Consider the following 19923-nt stretch of genomic DNA (forward strand, 5'->3'; position numbering starts at 1 on the left):
TCTATTTGTGCTGGCATAGTGATGAACATGAAAGCAGAGAAAGAAGTAGACAGACAGATTGCAACAAATGAATACTAGACTGAGCACTCCAGATGAGTAGCAGGTGTGTTTGTTCACTTCTTGCATCACAGAATTCTATTTATCAGCTCTTTCATTTCATGCACTAATGCTTTAGATGATATCTCGAAGAAGTACCACACCAGCATTTTCATGCAGGTTGGGGTGTGGTTATGGTGACTGACAGTCCTGAAGGATAACTCCTGACCATGCATACATGCACTATCCAACCCCTACTGACTACTTATCTTTCACTTCCTAAATTTAATAAGTTAATATAATAATAATGGTAATAATAGTAATTAAAAAGTGCTTCTGTTTGAATCTTAAATGATTAAACAAATGTAAATACATAAATAAATAAATTAACAACTGCATGGCAAAATAAAGTGGGGATTAAGGAGGTGGCATCTACCCCCTCACCAGAGGCTGTCCGATAAATATTAATTTATTACATAAACTAGCATGTGTTATTACACTTGAAAAAGTTGAATAAAGGTTGGTCCAGTTTGTTTCCTTCATACAGACCTGCTGCTGTCAAATTTTGAGTTGAATGAATGATTGTCTAAAGTTTTACAGGAATGATATTTAGTAGATATAGTGCAGTCTTGGAACCCAAGCGTTTCAGAATAACATGCCAACATAACTTTCCATTTCCAAAATGTGGAACACTTACTAATGACTTCAGCTGTGAAGTTCACAGTACTACAACTTCATACTTAAGTTTTTTCTTTTGATGAATTAATTTGATTCCCTATTATGTGCCATGGAGATTTGGTTTTAAAACAATAAATAAACAAATCAATTATAAAACAAACAAGAAACTATGGAAATTTATTAAAAAATTCCTAATGAATGTGTACGAGACACTTTCAGTGGGGACTTAAAATGACGAACATTATTTTAATGTGGCAGAGCTGACATGTACGTTCACTACTATTGTTTTATTTTGTTACTGATATTACAAATACTCAGGAGTGCATGCTTCTGTCAGCCAAGTATTCTATGCATGAAGAGGATGGTGTTGGGTCAGTGCATTTGCTACTGTACTTAAGCTGTGGTTGTGCTTTGATAGATAGTGAAGTTTTATAGCTTTGTATGCCATTTTATCTGTGTGAAAATCTTTAGAGATGATTTGTTAGGTATGCCAAGTGAATGTTGGGGTTAGAACAAATCATCAGTTACCTGAAGCTGAAGACCTGATAAATAATAACATTATTGGGGCTCAACATCTCTGCTTCCTCATTATGTATTGGTTTGGGGACTTCAGAACAATTAGACAATGGTTTGGCTCTGACTCCAGACTGGATGCATCAGAATAATCAGAATAATTTATTTTTTTATCTAACATATCATTGCTTTATTTTTGTTTGCATTCAGTTTTTTCATCTACCCATGCATACAATGAAATAAGCATTTTCTAAGCCACTTATCCTGATAAGGAGCACAGCGATAATACACTGAATAGGGTAGAATAGATTTCCTTATCCTTATTAACACTTCCCATCTCATCCTGTGGGATCTCCAGGCATTTTCACACAAGGAATCTCTTCCAACCTATCTTTGGTCTGCCTTGGAGTCTCCTCACATTGGACAATACCTGGTCATTCTCTTGTGGCAGCACTTTGATTCATTTAGGCAAAGTCAAGCAGAGTTTCTACTGTGAATGTGAGCAGATACCTGAGCTTCTCACTGTCACTGATAGTGAGGCTAGAAACTTTGTGTAACAGCCTCAGTCCTGGCACTTGTATCTGTGATCTCATTCTTACATGAAGTACCCAAGGTGCTTCATATAAATTGATGGCTTCTTCCTGTGACTTAGCTTTTTAATTACCCCCAACAATCAGGCACAATACCTGCAGTACCAACAATCAGGTACAATACCTGAAGTACTTCTGCCCGCACTACATTACAAGAAGCGTAATGTGTTTTACACTCTGTATACTAGCGTGTGAATGTTCCAATGAGTTGCTCATGTGATATGTGAAATCATATGTTAAGTAATGAATATATAACTGTTTTGGGTAGGTAGCTAATGCATTTCATGATAGTTTATTAAATCTTTTTGACTAACATTCACTAGCATTGATGATAATAGAAGGTATATTCTTACACATACATTAGTGCCGTTGTTTTACTTTATACACATTAATGACAATTCTAGTAGTTACTTGCTTTGAGTGGGTACGCATGAGACAAATAATTAAGAGAACAGAGTATTGTATGCCAGCTTATTGAATTTTTGTTTTTCTTTGTGGATACACCACTTCACAACTAGTTGCTGGCTGTAAAGGTCTGGCTGGTCATAGCTGGAGGATGAAGTGTGTAGTTAGTTATGACGTGAGTGATGTTTTGAGCAAATCATGGGAACATTCAGGTCAATATTGCTTGTATGAATTATTGCAGTGAATGACAGTGGTGTGTTTCTCATCTGTGGCATTGACTAGAATGGAGTGCTGTAACTAGGATTCAGTCTGTCTCTCTACTGTTTGAATGTGCATCTTGTTTTAGGCAGTCACCTAGAGTACAAAGACTTATACAGGGGTTACAATACTGTGTAACAGACCTTGAAACCATTGGTTGCCTGGAGCATACCACATCCAGCATCCTTTCATGCAGTCATGTAACTGACCAACTGCACTTGGCTGAAGTGTGCAGTTGGTATTGTGAACAATGGAATTTTTCACATGGACGTTATTAACACTAGGTATGGCTGGTGGTTATGTGCAAAGACCTCTGTTTAACCATCTCACTTGCTGTGGTATGATGTGACAGTATTGCATCTATAAGTCAGTCTTCTGTGTTTATGAGTGAGCTATCTAAAATTAAAGAGACAAGTAAGTAAAAAGGAAGGGGGGCACTCATTGCATGATGGGGAAGAGATGGCAGGGCAAGATAAGGTTAATAGGAAATTGTGAACTGGATATCAGGGTGTTTGGGAAAGGGTAATTATGGATGTCTTGATGGAAAGGGAATGGTTTCTATTTATATTTGTCTCCACCATTTGCACCACAATGGAGTTTGAACTCCTTTGGAATCCTATATTGATTTCTTCCTATTTACATTGTGAAGTTTGCAATATAACAGTTCTTGCTGGGAGGGGCAGGTTGAAACCTGATGGGGTAGCCAAAATGTTAGCACCAGACCAGCATTTATTAACATGGTTTCTAAGAGGTATTTTAGATGCACAGTGTTTAAGGAGACTGATAATATAATAAGAATACATACATTAATAGACTATGCAAATAAAAATAAAAAAGAGCTTTCTATCATAAGTCTAAATTTAGATTAGGCTTTGACTCTGTTAATTGGTTGTACCTTTTAAAACAATAAATATACAGTAACTCTTGTGCTTATGTTAAAATAGGTTATTTTCTTTCTAATTCCTTTAAATTACAAAAAGGCACAAAACAAGGCTATCCATTATCCATTTGCTTTTTGCATTAGCTATAGAACCCTTTGCTAATAGTATTAGATCCAATAAGAACATTAATGGTATCAAAATAAAAGTAGATTTCGAACTAAAGATTCAACTCTTTGCTGAGCTGTTTTACTAACAATAGGAAATATGGAAAATTCATTAGAACATCTAATTAGTTCTGTGAGTCAGTTTGAAAAAATCTCAAACGTAAGATTTAATCATAATAAAACATGTACATTATTAATTAATAAAAAATTAAGAAAGTCATACAAAAAATATTCTAACTTCAATTGGAATAGCAATCAAATGGAATACCTTGGTATAACTGTGACCCGCTGCACTGGCCCAATAATCAAGGAGCCTCGATCCTCACCACTAACATCAGTGTAGGATGTGTACATTGGGAGGATGACAATTACACACACAGTAAAGTACAATTTCCCTTAACAGCACATGCAGATCAGAGTCAGTCTGGGGTTGGTTTCTCTCTCTCTTCAGATCCCCAATAAGACTCCCCACTGTCACAGCTATAGGGTTCAGATCTCAGCCGAGTGGTCAAGCCAAAATCTCGAGCACCCTCTCTGTCCAATCAGTGCTTTGTGTCCCTGCCCAAGTAGCTGATTCTCACACACACACACACACACACACACACACACACACACACACACACACACACACACACACACACACACACACACACACTTTAAGATTTAATTTATTTGCAAACATACAGATACTCCTGGGGAAGGCTGACACAGGTTTACTAGTTATGCCCCCTTCTGCCCAGACTAAAAGGCAGAAATTACTGCCAAAACTACTACTTATCAGCTACCATAAGGCCCTTACAAAGAATGACCAGTTCTACTGTGTAATGTTACTGTTATCCAAATGGTAAGTGTGTCCAAGGCCAAGGCTAATTAAGGGTGACCTGTACAGTGTTACCAAATGCATATGCAAGTACTCTAAGAGCTTAAATATCTCTAAACAAAACCAGCCCCAATTAAAAGGTTTAAATATATTTAATAACAAATAATAAAAGCACAAGACAATACTCATTGACACAACACAGTGACAGCAGAGTTCAGAATCACAGGAAATACTTTAAAACAACTTTGCATGACAGTCTCACATGAAAACATCTAGACTGATCTTACTATTTCTTATCTATCTCTAAGAGAGATACTATGATCTAAGTCTTACAGATACAGGAAAATACAGATGAGAAGTGCTGAAGATGGATGTGTTCAGATCCAGAGACAAATACAAAATGCACAGACGTTTTCTCTGAGATAGTTCTTAAATTAATAATACACATGACTGCTGGGTCATCTCAGATTACGTCATTCTTGTCACCACTGCCTTAGTTTCCAGGCCAACAGAAAACTAAAAGTTAGCACCTTAGTGTCAAGAATACTTATCCCTTAGAAGCTTGCCTAGAACTGGAAATCATAAAACTGTTAAATACCTTTACCCTTGTAACCTATAATTATCTCTGTCTCAAGACAATAGAAAGAATTTCCAGCTGCAGACATTCTGTCTTCTAGTTGTGGTAAACACACTCGTAAAACATTTCACTTATTTTCTCAGAGTTTGCAAGTTAACTCTATATATTCCAGCCTTTACCATCAACACACACATTTGCATAGGCATTTAGTTTATACACATTTCTGCTCTTTTCCAGCAGGATGCACTGTGGTTACAATCTTGAAGCTCAGTACAAAACATAAAGTTTTCTTACATTTCTAACGCAAGCATACAAATCCTATTACTATTCACAAATGACATAGAATTCCTTACAAAATTCTAGCTGGCTGGGCTGGCAGCCTTCACAATAACCATTATGTCTAATAGTAAAGAAATTATACAAACAAACTTTCAACAGGTTGATGATAACATTTTAAGTTTAGTCACAAATTGGAACAAATTCTTCTTTATCAAGGAAGATTGATTAATGCTTATTAAGATTTTAATTCTTCCTAAATATTGTTTGTTTTACAATCTTTACTATTATCTCCACCAAAAAATGATGAAGAAGATAAATAATATTCTACTTAATTTTTTTTGCCATTCTAATAAACCAAGAATTTCCTTTGATTGGCACAGAAAAGGTTGGGATAATGGTGGAATATGATTCCCTGATATTCAATTGTATGCTAATTCAACAATTGTGATAAATTCATCTTATGATTCAAAATGGAAAGAAATACATCAATAAATATTATTAGTTAGTAATAAATATATTGCAACCAATCATAAACAAATAGAACCTAATAGTTTTATCTGGTTATTAAAAGATTTTTGCGTAAATTGTATTATACTGTCTTCTCAAATTCCCTATTTAAATAACATCATTTCCTCTTTGGAAAGGACTATTGTTCTAAAGACTTAATATTTTCTGTGTTTCCAATTGCATATACAAATGATTGCTTAGAAACTCATAACTTCAACAAAATGCTAGTATTGAAACAACAAAGTAATTTAATTTATTGGCATCAAATCTTAAATGGTACTGATATATATACTGTTGAAAATGTAAGGTCCAAATACAATCAATATTCTGAGAACTGGTTAATTTTATAAATATTTAGAGACTTTGTGAACACAGAAGTAGATAAGATATTTAACCTACGTAATAAATTATTCCCCAGAGTATTGGAATTCTCAATTAATATCAATAATAATGCAAAGTTCAGTTTCATACATTTAGATAATTCCTATTGGAACTACTCCTCAAAAATTAATAATGAAGACTTCTCTGAAGAATACTATAAATTAATATTAAAATCTACAGATAAAACTGCATCTTTATTATACTGGAAAATTTTAATTTGGAATTTTTTACACAGAGCTTTTGTCACTCCTAACAAAATTACAGTTATGTATAAATCAAATAAAATGAAATGCTGGAGATGTGATTCTAAAATAATAGCTGATTGGACACATATGGTATATGATGTGAAGTCATCTCCCCTTTTTGGAAAGAAATTAATAACTTTATTCAAGCTCTAAGGTCAGATAGATGTTATATTTCTAAATCATTAGTTTTATTTAATGCTGTGATTCCTGAGATAATTCCAAAAACCTAAGTGCCTCTTCTTTGGTCTATTCTTGCTATAGCCAGAAAAGTAATTACTAAAATTGGAAAAGTAAAGTTATTCCCCTCTAGCTTTGACTTTATTAATATGGCAAACATTGTTTGCAGTAGCAAATTACAGACTTTAAAGATGAGAATTTCTAATATTGCACATTCCTATAAATATTGGCTTAACCTTAAAGACTTGCTTGAAAAATTGTAATTGTTGTTGATGTATAACTTTGATGTATTGATCAGCTGTGGACTTGTGTAAATAGTTACTTATTTGTTTTATAATGGATTTATTTATTGTTTTAAAACCAAATAAAAAATATTACCAATCAGCAAGAAATAGGTTTTATTATAGCTTGGAGTTTGCACATAGTATGTTTAGTGTGGATACTAAATGTTAGTGTGGACTTATCCCACACACCAATGTACACACCAATGTATTTGAAGGCATATGTATTGGGTAATATGTCTATGAAGACTGTGATGGAACTGGTTAGTGACTACTGGACAGTATAGAAAGGATATGTTACATTAGTACAGCAATGAAGCTGTATGCTTTTTGGGTTTAATTAATAATATCCAGGCTCCCAGAGTGCAACTGGTCGGGGGGGGGGTATAATAGTAGGTGCTGAATTATAGTGAAGGTTGAGGGATTGACTATAGGTTTTATGTTTTGCAATTTTTGTTCTTTGAAGTGTTATATGTGAGTTTGATTATTTCTTTCCAGAAAACTGAAAGATTGTTATGGAGTTTTAGTAGTTCGTTTATGTTAGAAATAAATAAACTCACTAGACTCAAGCCTTGTTTTGGGGTGACCACTGAATTCTGTCTGCTTAAGTGACTTACTCAGACTTGTTTAGAAATCATATGGAGGCTGATGGAATCTAACTCTAGACTACAGGATGAAGTTCCTAGCCTTTAACCTGTGTGTTAAACTGCTTTTTATATAACCTTAGAAAAATGGTGGATCATAAATATCCTATTTGAGAACAGGCATTTTAGTAAAAGGTGAGCCTGCTATTAAGTCCATAATTTTACGGCAGCATATTAAGCCAATGTGATGCATGGACTAGTGTTGCTATACTAAAATAGTCAACAGTAATTCCTGACTTACCCTAAATCAGGATTTTTTTTAAATATTACCCCATACTACTCAGCTATCCATATTGTCACAGAATGTCCAGAGTTTTCCACATATTTTTGGTTTGTCTGTCATAAAATTAATAGTTTTCTGACAAATCACTGAGGATTGAAGTCACAAAATGACGACAAATGTCCCCACATAATAGCACATTAATAACAATGTCTTAAGCACACAGTCAGTAATGAGGGATTTGGGCAGCCAGATTGATACCAATCTAACTTTTGGCCACCATGTTGCTTCCGTTGTACAGAAAGTTTTCTACATGGCCCACCTCATAAGTAAGGGGTATCTCATCCAGGGACAAGGAGGTCATAACATCCCTGTATTCTTCCCTTATAAGGCCAGTTATTGAGTACAACACCCCCTTTGGCATGTACCTCGCAAAACACATGCAGCAGCTGGAGAGACCACAGTGGTTCCTCACCAGAAGAATCCAGGGGCTCAAACATCTACCCTACACAGATAGACTAAAAGCCCTGTCCCTCTACTCACTTCCATACAGACTCCTCAGAGGTGACCTCTGTCTACCATACAAGTCTCGCCTTGATGGGACTGCTGCATATCTGCAAGTCAAGCTCCACTTGAGTAACCTGCATGCACAACCTCAACCTGGTCTGTGACATCAATAGGACTTGTTGGCAGGACAAATTTGTGTCCCAGAGACTTCCCCATGTGTGGAATAGACTCCCTCTCCATGTCAAGCAAAGTACCTCATTATCCCTTTTCATGCACAACCTGGATAACTGGATAGGAAACAGAAAATACACCCCTGGGATTCTACCTGTGTCCTTGCTGGATAGGGGCTTTGGGTGCTGACTTGTCTAAACATGGACTAAGCTCTTGGCTAGGCTTATAAGGGCCTTCATTTGATCCTATGATCCTCCAAACATTATTTATCTCTCTCTCTGATATATATATTTATAAAAAGAGTTGGCATAAGAATAAGCTGTCTGACTATACAGCTCTAAGTTCTCTTTACTTGACTAGTTCCATATGAAAAGACTGAAACTGAAGAAGGTTGAGTCTGAAATAGACTAGGTGATGGTCCACTCAAAAGACAGGTGCCATCACCAAATCCCTGATCTAAAAGACAACATAGAAGATTAAGTCCAGTGAATGCTCAACCCTGTGTTTTGCATTGGAAACCATCTAAGGGAAGCTAAAGCTGTCAAACACACATAATTAACCTTGTTGCTTTCTTATAAAAAGGCTACAGAAGCAATGGATAAAGGCAAACCAGTACACACAGTAAAGTTAGACCTTGCAAAGTTTGACAAAATCCCACTTTCTGGTATAGATAAACTATCCCATCTAAATGTTAATCCCTATATAACTCCTTGGGTAGCAAACTGGCGCACAAATAGTATACAGGAAATTGGGGTGGGGAGCTCTACCTTCTTCAAAAGATCTTTCAGTAGTGGTGTACCCCAGGGGTTCAGTCTTTGGGACAGTACTCTTTGGCATTTCCTTCTCAGAGGTCATAGCTACTGTAAAAAGGTTTATGGCTGACCAAGTTTGCAGATCCTCCAAGACGGCCCTTCTCAAACCAATGTCTGATGCCAAACCATGAACTAAAACTGAATGGCACGCAAGAAGTCCTCTGTTGACTATCACATTGACAACACATTCCTGATATCTGATCCAGTAGTTGTGGCCCTGGGAACCCAATGTCGATAATGAACTGTCCTTCAATCATCATTCATCAACTATTGTACTATTGTAAGAAAGTACTTTTTCATTGCACAGCTTTTTACTAATGGTATGGCATCTATGTCCAATGGTTTGATCATTCTACTGTATTATCTAGTCATCAGGCCGATCATTGAGAATAAGGCCTCCTTCAATATGTACCCGTCCAAGGATTTGACACAATTCAAATGCCTACAATGCTTTCTTATTATGAAAATCAAGGGCCTAATTCAGGAAAGCTATGCAGGCGGTTTCAAAGCTTTGTTCCTTTTATTGCTGTCATACAGGCTACTGAGGGGATAAAGTCTACCTCATTTACAGAGCCTCACCAGACCCTATCCTGTAGGACATACTCCACATTTACAAGTACAGTGGGAGTATAAACACCCACACAACATCTCTTTTGCAACATAAACAAAACTTTGGAGGGATAGGCATGCATCACAGAGAATGCCACTTCTTTGAAACCATCTTCAGCTTCACGTAAAGCAAAGTAATTCTCTTACACTTTTGAGATGTAATCTGGATGGGTAACAGCACATTCACCCCTAATTTAGTGGCCTTGTCCCTCATGGATAGGGGAAAAATATAAAATGTTCTACTCGTCCAGACTTATAAGAACTAGAAACTACATGGGAATACATGGTTAGTCTTCAAAAGATCCTCATGGATCAATAACTTAGTAAGTACATATGAACCTAAAAACTGCATGATGAATTCACAGACTTCATCATCAACCTAGGCAATAAAATCATCCCACAAGATTAAGCATTAAGGGGACTAATGATCTAGGTCACTAGGAAAAAAAGAAGCTCTCATACAGAATGAGGAAGGCTCACAAGTATCTTTTTCAAGCAGGGCAGCTGTGTTCACCAAGAAGTTGCAGACCACTGGCTATTATCTAAGACTTCCATGGAGAATTAATTCTGTGAACTTGCTCAGCTTGTAGGGCAATCATAATGGGCTTTTTGGTGCCAGACCTCATCATGGACAGCCTGTTTTTAGAGTTATGAGGTTTCCAAAAAAGAAAGAGATTTACTCATGGCCCAATCTATCTTCAGAATTTTATCCTTATAGGCCACACTCTATTCCACCATAAGACAGTTGTTCAGCCTGATCTGCCTTCAGATTGAGACAAAGGGTTTTACTTCAAACTTTTACTTGTCCTGAAGAAGAAGAAGAGAGACTTCTGTCTCATGTCTGACCTCATTAACATCAGCTAACTCATCCAGTCCACAAGTTCGGGAAGATGAAACTCCATGGTGACATGGTTTTGTTGCAGCATTGCTGGATGGTGTCTCAGGAAATGATAAGATGCCTTTTTTAGCACATCAGTACCTGGGGTCCATAATTTTTTTTTCACTCTGGATGGGCAACTTCTGCTTCTTTGAGACCTCTATACCAAGGCGGTGTCCTATGCAAAACAACCAGCGCAGCATTTACTCACACATCCTTCAAACTCATACATTTGGTCTAGGGTGTGTGTGTGCCTGTGTGTGTGTGCCTGTGTGTGTGTGTGTGTGTGTGTGTGTGTGTGTGTGTGTGTGTGTGTGTGTGTGTGTGTGTGTGTGTGTGTGTGTGTGTGTGTGCTGGGGGGGGTTGATAGGTTCCATCCAGTGGCAGGGATGGATCCTCTATGCCTTTCCTTTATTAGCCATGATTTTGTACTTATTTATAAAGTCAAGGAAAGAAAGATCAAGCTATAGTACTTTGTTTTCTTTGTATTTTGGTGGCTAAGACGCATATACTTTCAAATTCTCAGTTCCATGGCACTCTGTGAAACCTTCCCAGACTAAGCAAAGGAAATCCCATTTGATTGGATTAACAACAGGTCTGTCTTGTGACCATAAATATGGCTACTCATTTGCAGTACTTACTTGCACTGGACATCTTAAATCCTGGAGATGATTAAAAACATCCAGGAAGTCTTCTGCTCTCCACTTATTCTGCAAGTAGAACAGAGTTCTCCATCTCTTAATGTTAACTTGCAGGTGATCCAGTTGTATCTTGGACACATTTATGGCTTTGTCTTTAGGTATTCAGTGGTCACGATGCCTATTCTTGACATCTGTCCACGTCATGACTATGTGGTAGGCAGACATTTTGCCCATCCCATGCTCATTATGCAGTTCCCTGGTTCTTCTGATTTTTCCTTTTTAGGGCTACTTTTTAGGCTACTAAAACTATCTAGTTCAAAATGAGAGCATTCAAGCTATGGCCTCTGCCTACAAAGTTTATTTTTAAAGTGTAGTTCCTTGCAATCATTGCAGCAGGCTAAGATGTGCACAACCTGTTCATCACTTAGGTGCATTTGGACAGTTGGCTGTAGCAGGTATCTCTTTAACTGTGAAATTATTTCTTCCATGAGTTCTCCATTTGAAATGAAACATAATAGTCCTCCAGATGCTTATCCTTTGAAAAGACATGTCCTACCCTGTCTTCGTTCCAGTCTCCTCTCTAGCCTGTGCATTGACCTCAAGTCATGGTCAAATCATGGTTTTAGAGGCTGAAAGCCCCAATCTATATGGAACCTTATTTAGCCTTTTCATAATGATCTGTTTTCCATCAAGGCTAATCTACATTCCTTCCAAAAGTAGTTTCAGATCTATCTTAAACTAATCTCTTCATCTTCCTGGTTATTTAGTGGGGATAGAATCTACTGGAGAGAGAAGTCCTTAGTCTTTTAAATGCTCAGTAGCAGCTCAGATTTTATCTGACAATCCTGCATTTGTTCAAGAAGTCAGCGTAATTGTTCATTTCAAGTGTGTGTGTGTGTGTGTGTGTGTGTGTGTGTGTGTGTGTGTGTGTGTGTGTGTGTGTGTGTGTGTGTGGGGTAGTTGGGGGGGTGTAGTTGTGAAGCAAAACCTTTCTAAAAATATGACCAGCTGCTGTCTGTTTACATCAAGTAATGAACTGCTGTTGGTAATAAGATGCTGTCTTAAATCACTTTACAAGACATATGGTTGCTTCTAGTATTTGCTTCAAAAATGACTGCAACAAAGTCTTTTTTTTTTTTGGCAGTAACAGGTCATTCGTCAGTCCATATACTTGCCAAGCATTACTGCTTGGACCATGATTCCAGGATACAGATCTCTTTAGGACTTGGCCTTCACAGCCCTTGCATTTAGACCATCATTTGTCTTTGGCCACCTGAAAGGTATAATTTTCACTGCTTTGGATTATTCCAAATAATTATTCATCGCCAAAAGATTTCAAAGTCAAATACTCACCATATCAGGTGATTTGTGAAACAACCATCTGCAGTGATGTTTATTATTGTCCTGCCTTCCTTCCTGACATCTCCCTGTGCTTACCTTTTCTGTCTTGCAGTTATAGGTGAATATCAATGCAAGTTGGGCAGTATATTATTTATTATACTCTTCTATGATGTGTTTTCCTTTTGTTCCATGTCCAGCAGTGTGTGCTTGGTTAGTGGAAGAGGTTCTTAGTAAGTAACACAGGAAATGGATCCACTCTCCAGGTCTGATGCACAGCAACATGTGGTATACTGCTAAGAAAACCTACTCCTAATTTTAGGAATGAGAGAAAATTCAGGAATATATTGAGTAACATAATTGAAAATCCTAGCAGCTACCCACAGCAGAAGTCATAATTCATCAGCTGTTAAGGTTGTTATTGATTCCTTTATTCTGCCTTTACAAGGTTTCTAGTGTTGGACTTGTACCATTTTTGCTGCCTACCTCTGCACGGCTCCTGTTTTTTTCAACAGTTTGAAGAGGTAAGATTTATAGAACTGGATGCAATATTTCAGGTGTGGTCTCTCAAAGGTCTTCACCTTTTGAAAAGGGGCAGTTATTCTTCCAATGTACTGATGCATTTCCTTGTGGACACCGTAATACTACATGATTTGTGTATTATGTTTTCACATTGATTATTTATTTATTTTATTTATCTGACATTTGTTAACGGGGTTGGTCCAACTGAGCCAAAAGCCCATTTTCAGTGGAGACCCGAGGAGAAAAGCTCCAGTACAATAAAAGCAAAAATAAGCAGTAAGAGGCTGGTGACATGATGTAAACAAAAAAATTGTAGTACAGGTAGTTATATCACATATTTGAGTGATGCAGAGATACCCCCGTAGTTGAGAGTTCATGAAAGTTAGAGCTGTAAAGAATGGAAGAGGGTTTATGTAGGGTCCTGGCAGGGGCAGATCTGTGAGTTAGATAAGAAGTTGTTTATCTCTTTTTTTTAATTGACTTATGTGCATGATGTTTCTTACATTAAAAGGAAGTTTGTTCCAGACTTGAGATGCAGAGTATTTGTATAAATGTCTGCCAATATTTTATTGGGCTTGTAAATATCTAGGAGATGTTGGTCAGATCTACAGAGTGAACGATTTGGGATGTAGTAGAACAATAGAGAAGAGAGAGAGGGGCAGAAAGTGGGTTTGTTGAGTATGGAATTTGTTATGTGTAGCTGTGAAAGTAGTAGCTATTGATGGAATTCTAGCCACTGTAGGTTCTTTAGTGTAAGGCAGTAATGAAAGCTGTATGGTTAGTTTGTGAAAAATCTTGCAGTTTTGTTATAAGTTTGTTCGAGCTTGGCAATTTATGTGGATTGTAAGTTTGTTAGGATTGGAGAGGCATACAGTAGGCTGGGTAGGAGGAATGCCTGAGCCAGAGAAAGTTTAGTGTCTAAAGTAAGGAATTTTTTGTTCCTATTAGGTAAACCCAATTTTTGGTGAGTTTTTTTTTTTTGATACACTGTTGAACGTGAAGATCGAATTTTAATTGATCGTCAATTATGGTACCCAGGAGCTTTGTGTGGGATTCTACTTTAATGATTATGTTAAGTGATGAAACAGTAAAGGTGGATTTGTGATGAGAGAGATTTTGGAAAGAGAATTTGTTTTTTTTATACCTGCATTTATATCATTTAATGTAATTATTCCAAGGGTGCTCTTTTATGGGTCCTTGGTTTTATTCATCTATTCCACCAATCTGAAACTGGTAAAATTCTGCAAGATCACATCACATTCTCTGGGATGTGTGCTCACCCATTCTGATGGGTAAGTGATATCACATGCTAGATATATAAATGTGTATATCCTAAGGCTGCTAATTATTTTTTGCACTTGGTACAATTTGGATCTTGAGCCTTGCTATCAACACTGAAGTTCACTGTTCATATGCTTTATAGAGAGCGTGTGTGTGTGTGTGTGTGTGTGTGTGTGTGTGTGTGTGTGTGTGTGTGTGTGTGTGTTAGCCAAGGCCCAAAGCAGTCAAAGTTTTAACACTGCCACTTGTCATTGCCCTAGGGAAAAACATAGATATGATAATATTGCTTATCTGGGAACTGATGGGAGTATCCACCTCACAGCCCTAACCATAAATCACAGCACTGGCAAAGGGATGGACTCTGGGAAGGTAGTCTCAACCTTGGTCCTCTTTTAGGGACGTCTGGTGTTAAATCACCTCTCTTATTTCAACATATGCTAAGCTTACCCTCAGTTAATGATGATTCAGTTGTACACCAGTCCACCCCATCATCAGAAAGCAAGGGGTCTGGGGGTGTGTGGCCAAGGATGAACACAGGATAGCAGCAGATTTCTGTAGCTCCACCAAGACAACATCATAAACAGGGAAATTTACCATCAAAACTTGTCTAATGGAATTTATTTCTTCATAAAATCATTTGGAATACTATTTTATACAATAATATCCAAAAAAAAAAAGAAAACTTGACTGATTTTCCTGTCAGAAATATTCTTGGAAGTTTCTCACTCATCTCAACTCCTCAGAATGAGCTACAGTAAAACTAAAAACCAGGATTCTACCCTTAAGAAAGAACTTCAGGCATTACTACTAAACATGCAGGAACTGACAACTAAAATAGATAGAATTGATTCTAAAATAGACAACATCAAAGAAAAAACTACCAAACAAATGGATATATTAAATGAAGCCTTACAACAGCAAAAAACACAGATTTCGGGTATAGAGGATGCTCTCAATGACTTGGACAGTAGAATTAAAGAAGGGAATGAACATTGAATTTCTGCTCAAACAAAACACTCATCTCCAGTCTAAATTGGATGATTTGGAAAACAGATCTTGATGTAATAACATAAGGATCTTTGGACTACCAGAAGGCATAGAAGGTAATAACATTATAACTTTTTTAAAGACTTAGCTACCAAAAACTCTAGATTTATTCGAGGCATATTCTTTTGGTATAGAGAGAGCCCATAGATCTCTATCTTCCTCTGCCACTAACAAGAACATTCCTAGATCAGTTACAGTAAAATATTTATCTTCATTTGATAAAGAGATGGTGTTAAAATCAGCATGGGCAAAAGCACCTTTAAAAGTTAATGCTGCAGTAGTGCGCTTTGATAATGATTATTCCACTCTGGTGATATCTAAAAGTTGCCACTGATAAGAGAACTAAAAAAGGCACAAGTGAAAACGCATATTTTGTTCCCTGCTAGACTAAAAATCTTCTTGCCTGATGGTCCTAAAATGTTTGAGGATTTGGACACTGCTTTGACTTATATTAAAAACATAAAATATTGGACAAGATAGAAAAAATGGAATGGGCAAGCCCTTCGTTGAAAAGACTGGCATCAGGCACAACTTGGAAGACAAGAGACAAGCAAAAGAGACTAAAAAATAAATGAATGACTTGCTTTACATCATTCTGATTATTTTATGAAAACTTCCTTGTTCCCTCAAGTAATCCACAAACAACATAAGATCACCACAAACCTTCTAGAGTCCTTAAAATATGCAACTTGTTATTCTAACAAATTTTCTTCCCAAGGAACAAGTAACCAGATACAGTTTTTATTTGTTGCTTTTTTAACCTCTCTTTGTGATCAAAGGTTAGTAACAAGTTATATTAATTTAATTTTATATCCCCCCTTTTTTATTTCTTTCTTTATTTTTATTATTATTTCTTTTTTAATATATTCAAAATATTGCTATGTTTAGTACTGTTTAGTTATAACTGCTTAACATTATAAAACTGAGAGTTTAAACTCATTACAATTAACATGCTATGAAGTATAAACAGCTAATTAAACAAAATAAATATACATGCAGTATTTTATGCTCAGATACATTAGCAGATGAATGATTAATATATGCACTACTGTATTCCTTGATATAGCAATAGATAAATGATATAGTATAAGCATGCATTTTTTTGGGAAATAGTTATACCCTTACAGTTTTGGTATGTATGTGCTTATAACATTGTGTAGCTTAGGAAATGCTATGGGGTTCATGTATGTTGTAAATAGACTTACAGTATTTTCTATGGCCTGATATTACTGAGGCTTTGATTCCCAAGGCTTGTGGAACACCTCGAGCTGTCTCTACAGTACACAGAGACTTATTACACTCAAAATGTATTATTTTCACTTACTTTCATCAAATTTCCTGCTGGAATCCCTCAGGAGACAACTTTAGACACTGAAAACCTCGAGAATTGTGCTTGCGAGCAGTTCTTAACCTTCATGTTCTAACTGTTCATCTGAGTTGAAGAAAGCAGCCATCATGAACTTTGACCTCTGTCACTCACACATGACATAATGCTGCAAAGTAAGTCAGTTCCAGGAAGCAGAACAGTTGCAAATGCGGAAATATGATGAAAACTGATTTTTTAACTCAAAAATGTGAGTTTTTATCATTATAATAGCACTTTATTGATATAATTTATGTTTAGTAAAGCTACAGCACATTTTAAAACATTATCTTACTGACTAACCCATTTACTGAAATTTTGTAGTGTGCAGCAGCTGAATTCAGTAGTATATTAGTTAGAATGTTCTTAAAGGTGCTTTACACAAAAAGCAGTACTGCAATTGTTGTTTCAATGCACATACTACAACATACTTTTGCTACCAATGTATGATAATCTTATATTTTGAACTTTTTTTTAATTCAGAACTAGAGTTATTTGATACTTTTTTAGCTAGTATGTAATATAAACCATATATGAAGCCTATGCATACTGTTTTCTATATGAAGTCATGACTTCCCTTTGATTAATGCAATGTTTCTTACTATTCTGTTTTTGCTTTGGTAATTCATTCTCCTATAATAGCTTCATGAACAAGGAGATAATGCATTTATGTATATCTCTATGACTGCATGTGTTTAAATCATTTTAACAACTGTAATGAATAATTTGATCTGAGTAATATATTGTGTCACAGAAGCATTAGTTAACAGATATTTCTAAGCTCAGGGAAGCTATGTATACACAAAGCACTTATATTTACTATTGATATATTTATTACTAGGTTTTTATATAAAACTGTTATATATAATAGATGCTCATTTATCTGGTTAAACATGCTTAATTCTGCTTAATAATAGGTCAAATTGGTTATGCTCATACACATGATTTGAGCTATTTACTTTCTTAAGAACTAGATCTCCTGTTATATCCCAATTCCTTCAAATGTTTCAAAATGTGTAATTTACTTAGTAATCTTCCTATTGTTAATAAGCTATTCTAGTTATTAATACATATCCTCTACATCAGTTGGAATTTTCAAGTTGAATTTATATAGTCTATATAAACTGTATTAGTTAAAGTCTCTATTTCTAATATCTATATAGATTCATACAATCAAGTCAATGAAAAGTTTCAATGATCTATCATTCTGATATATACAATGTTACTGTTAGCTTAAACAGTTTTTTCTAGTTCTAAAGATATGATATCAAGAAGTCTTTAATGAAATCTTGACACATACTAAGAAATAAGTGTATACATTGTATAATTTCTTTTATAATACATAGTAATACAGATGAGTTTAACTTTGGTTTTGAAAGTTTTAATATATATATATATATATATATATATATATATATATATATATATATATATATGACATTAGGTGGTAGCTAGAGTTCTGCTGTTATAGTTAGAGAGGTAACTCGAGTAGTTGTAACTACTTGAATTCGGATTTTATAACTCCAGGCTGGGTGTGAAGTTCAATCCTAACACTATTTTATTTGATTATTGTTACAGTATGATTACAGTTCTGACATCCACATCATATCTCATAATCACATTTTTATTTCTAATAAAAATGAAATTCCCACATATTCTTACAGATACTTCACAAGTCAAAGCCTTGATTAATTTAATTTAACATCTATAGGAAGGAATAGCTTACTAATCTGTATAAAAAATGATAAACTAAACATATTTTGCCTTATGCTATATATGGCAACCTTGACAGGGATCTCCCTAAACATTAATGGGTTAAATAATCCATTTAAGAGGAGAAGTTTAATCAGATATCTTAACCTGCATAGATCTAACCTAATATTTCTTCAAGAAACTCATCTTCTTAAAAAAGACATAGATAAACTAGAAACCAACAAGTACATTACTTTAGTCAGCACGGAACATGCACAGAAAAAAAGGGAGGTAGCTATCATGTGGAACAAAACCATACCTATTCCCAAAATTATTAAGCCATAAAAGGATGACAAGGGAATGTTTTGCATGGTTACAGTACAGATTAATAGAAAGATTTTTACATTTATCAACATATATTGGATACCAGGCGTAGGTATTACCACAGTGAAACAGCATTTCAATCAAATAATACTCCACTCCAAAGGAGACATCATATTAGCAGGTGATTTCACTTGTACTCTATGTGATAATGATACTACTACCCTTGGGAAGAGGAAAATTACAGCTAGCGCAAAACATCTAAAAGACTTTATTAACTTATATCATTTGAATGACATTAATAATCAAGCTGATACTAAGTTACTACCATATACTTTTTTGCCAATAGACAGAAGTCTTACTCTAGAATAGATAAGAGTTCTGATCTCTAACCAACTTGTAAAAGATTTATCTAAATCTATATTCATTTCCTGCCCAATATCAGACCACAATTCTATCACTTTTGTACTTATGGTAAATGTATCACACAATACCCAGATTAGAAGAATTCCTGCCTACTTAACTCAACTAAAAGACTTCAAAGAATTTATAAATAAGGAGACACAAAACTTCCTAGAAATAAACACTACACCAGATATTTTGATCATATATATGTGTATATATATATATATATATATATATATATATATATATATATATATATATGGGATGCTCTGAAATCATATCTATATGGGCAAAGTATAAGATGGTATAATAAAAGGAAAACATGGGACAAAGATCTTCTATTCATACAGAATAAGCTAGACACTTTTAAGCTCAATATTAAGGGAGATATCACAAATAAAAATATTATAGAAGAAATAAATAAATTAAATGAGAAGTACAAAGAAATTTTAAATCACAAAATCAAAATAACCCTAGAGAAATATAAATTCCTAACATATTCAATTAATCCCACATATTTAAATAAACTTAGAAATAAAACAAAAAGACTTAACAAACAAAATCATATCAAAGAGATTTTTTCCTCAGGGAATAAATGTTTCTAATTTATCAGAAATTCTAGATGAGTTTAAAGATTACTTCCATAAAATAAACAATGACAGAGTTAATATGGACCCAAAA

The sequence above is a fragment of the Protopterus annectens genome, chromosome 1.part1, assembly GCF_019279795.1.
Source record: "Protopterus annectens isolate FY-2018-M chromosome 1.part1, PAN1.0, whole genome shotgun sequence".
NCBI lineage: Eukaryota > Metazoa > Chordata > Ceratodontiformes > Protopteridae > Protopterus > Protopterus annectens.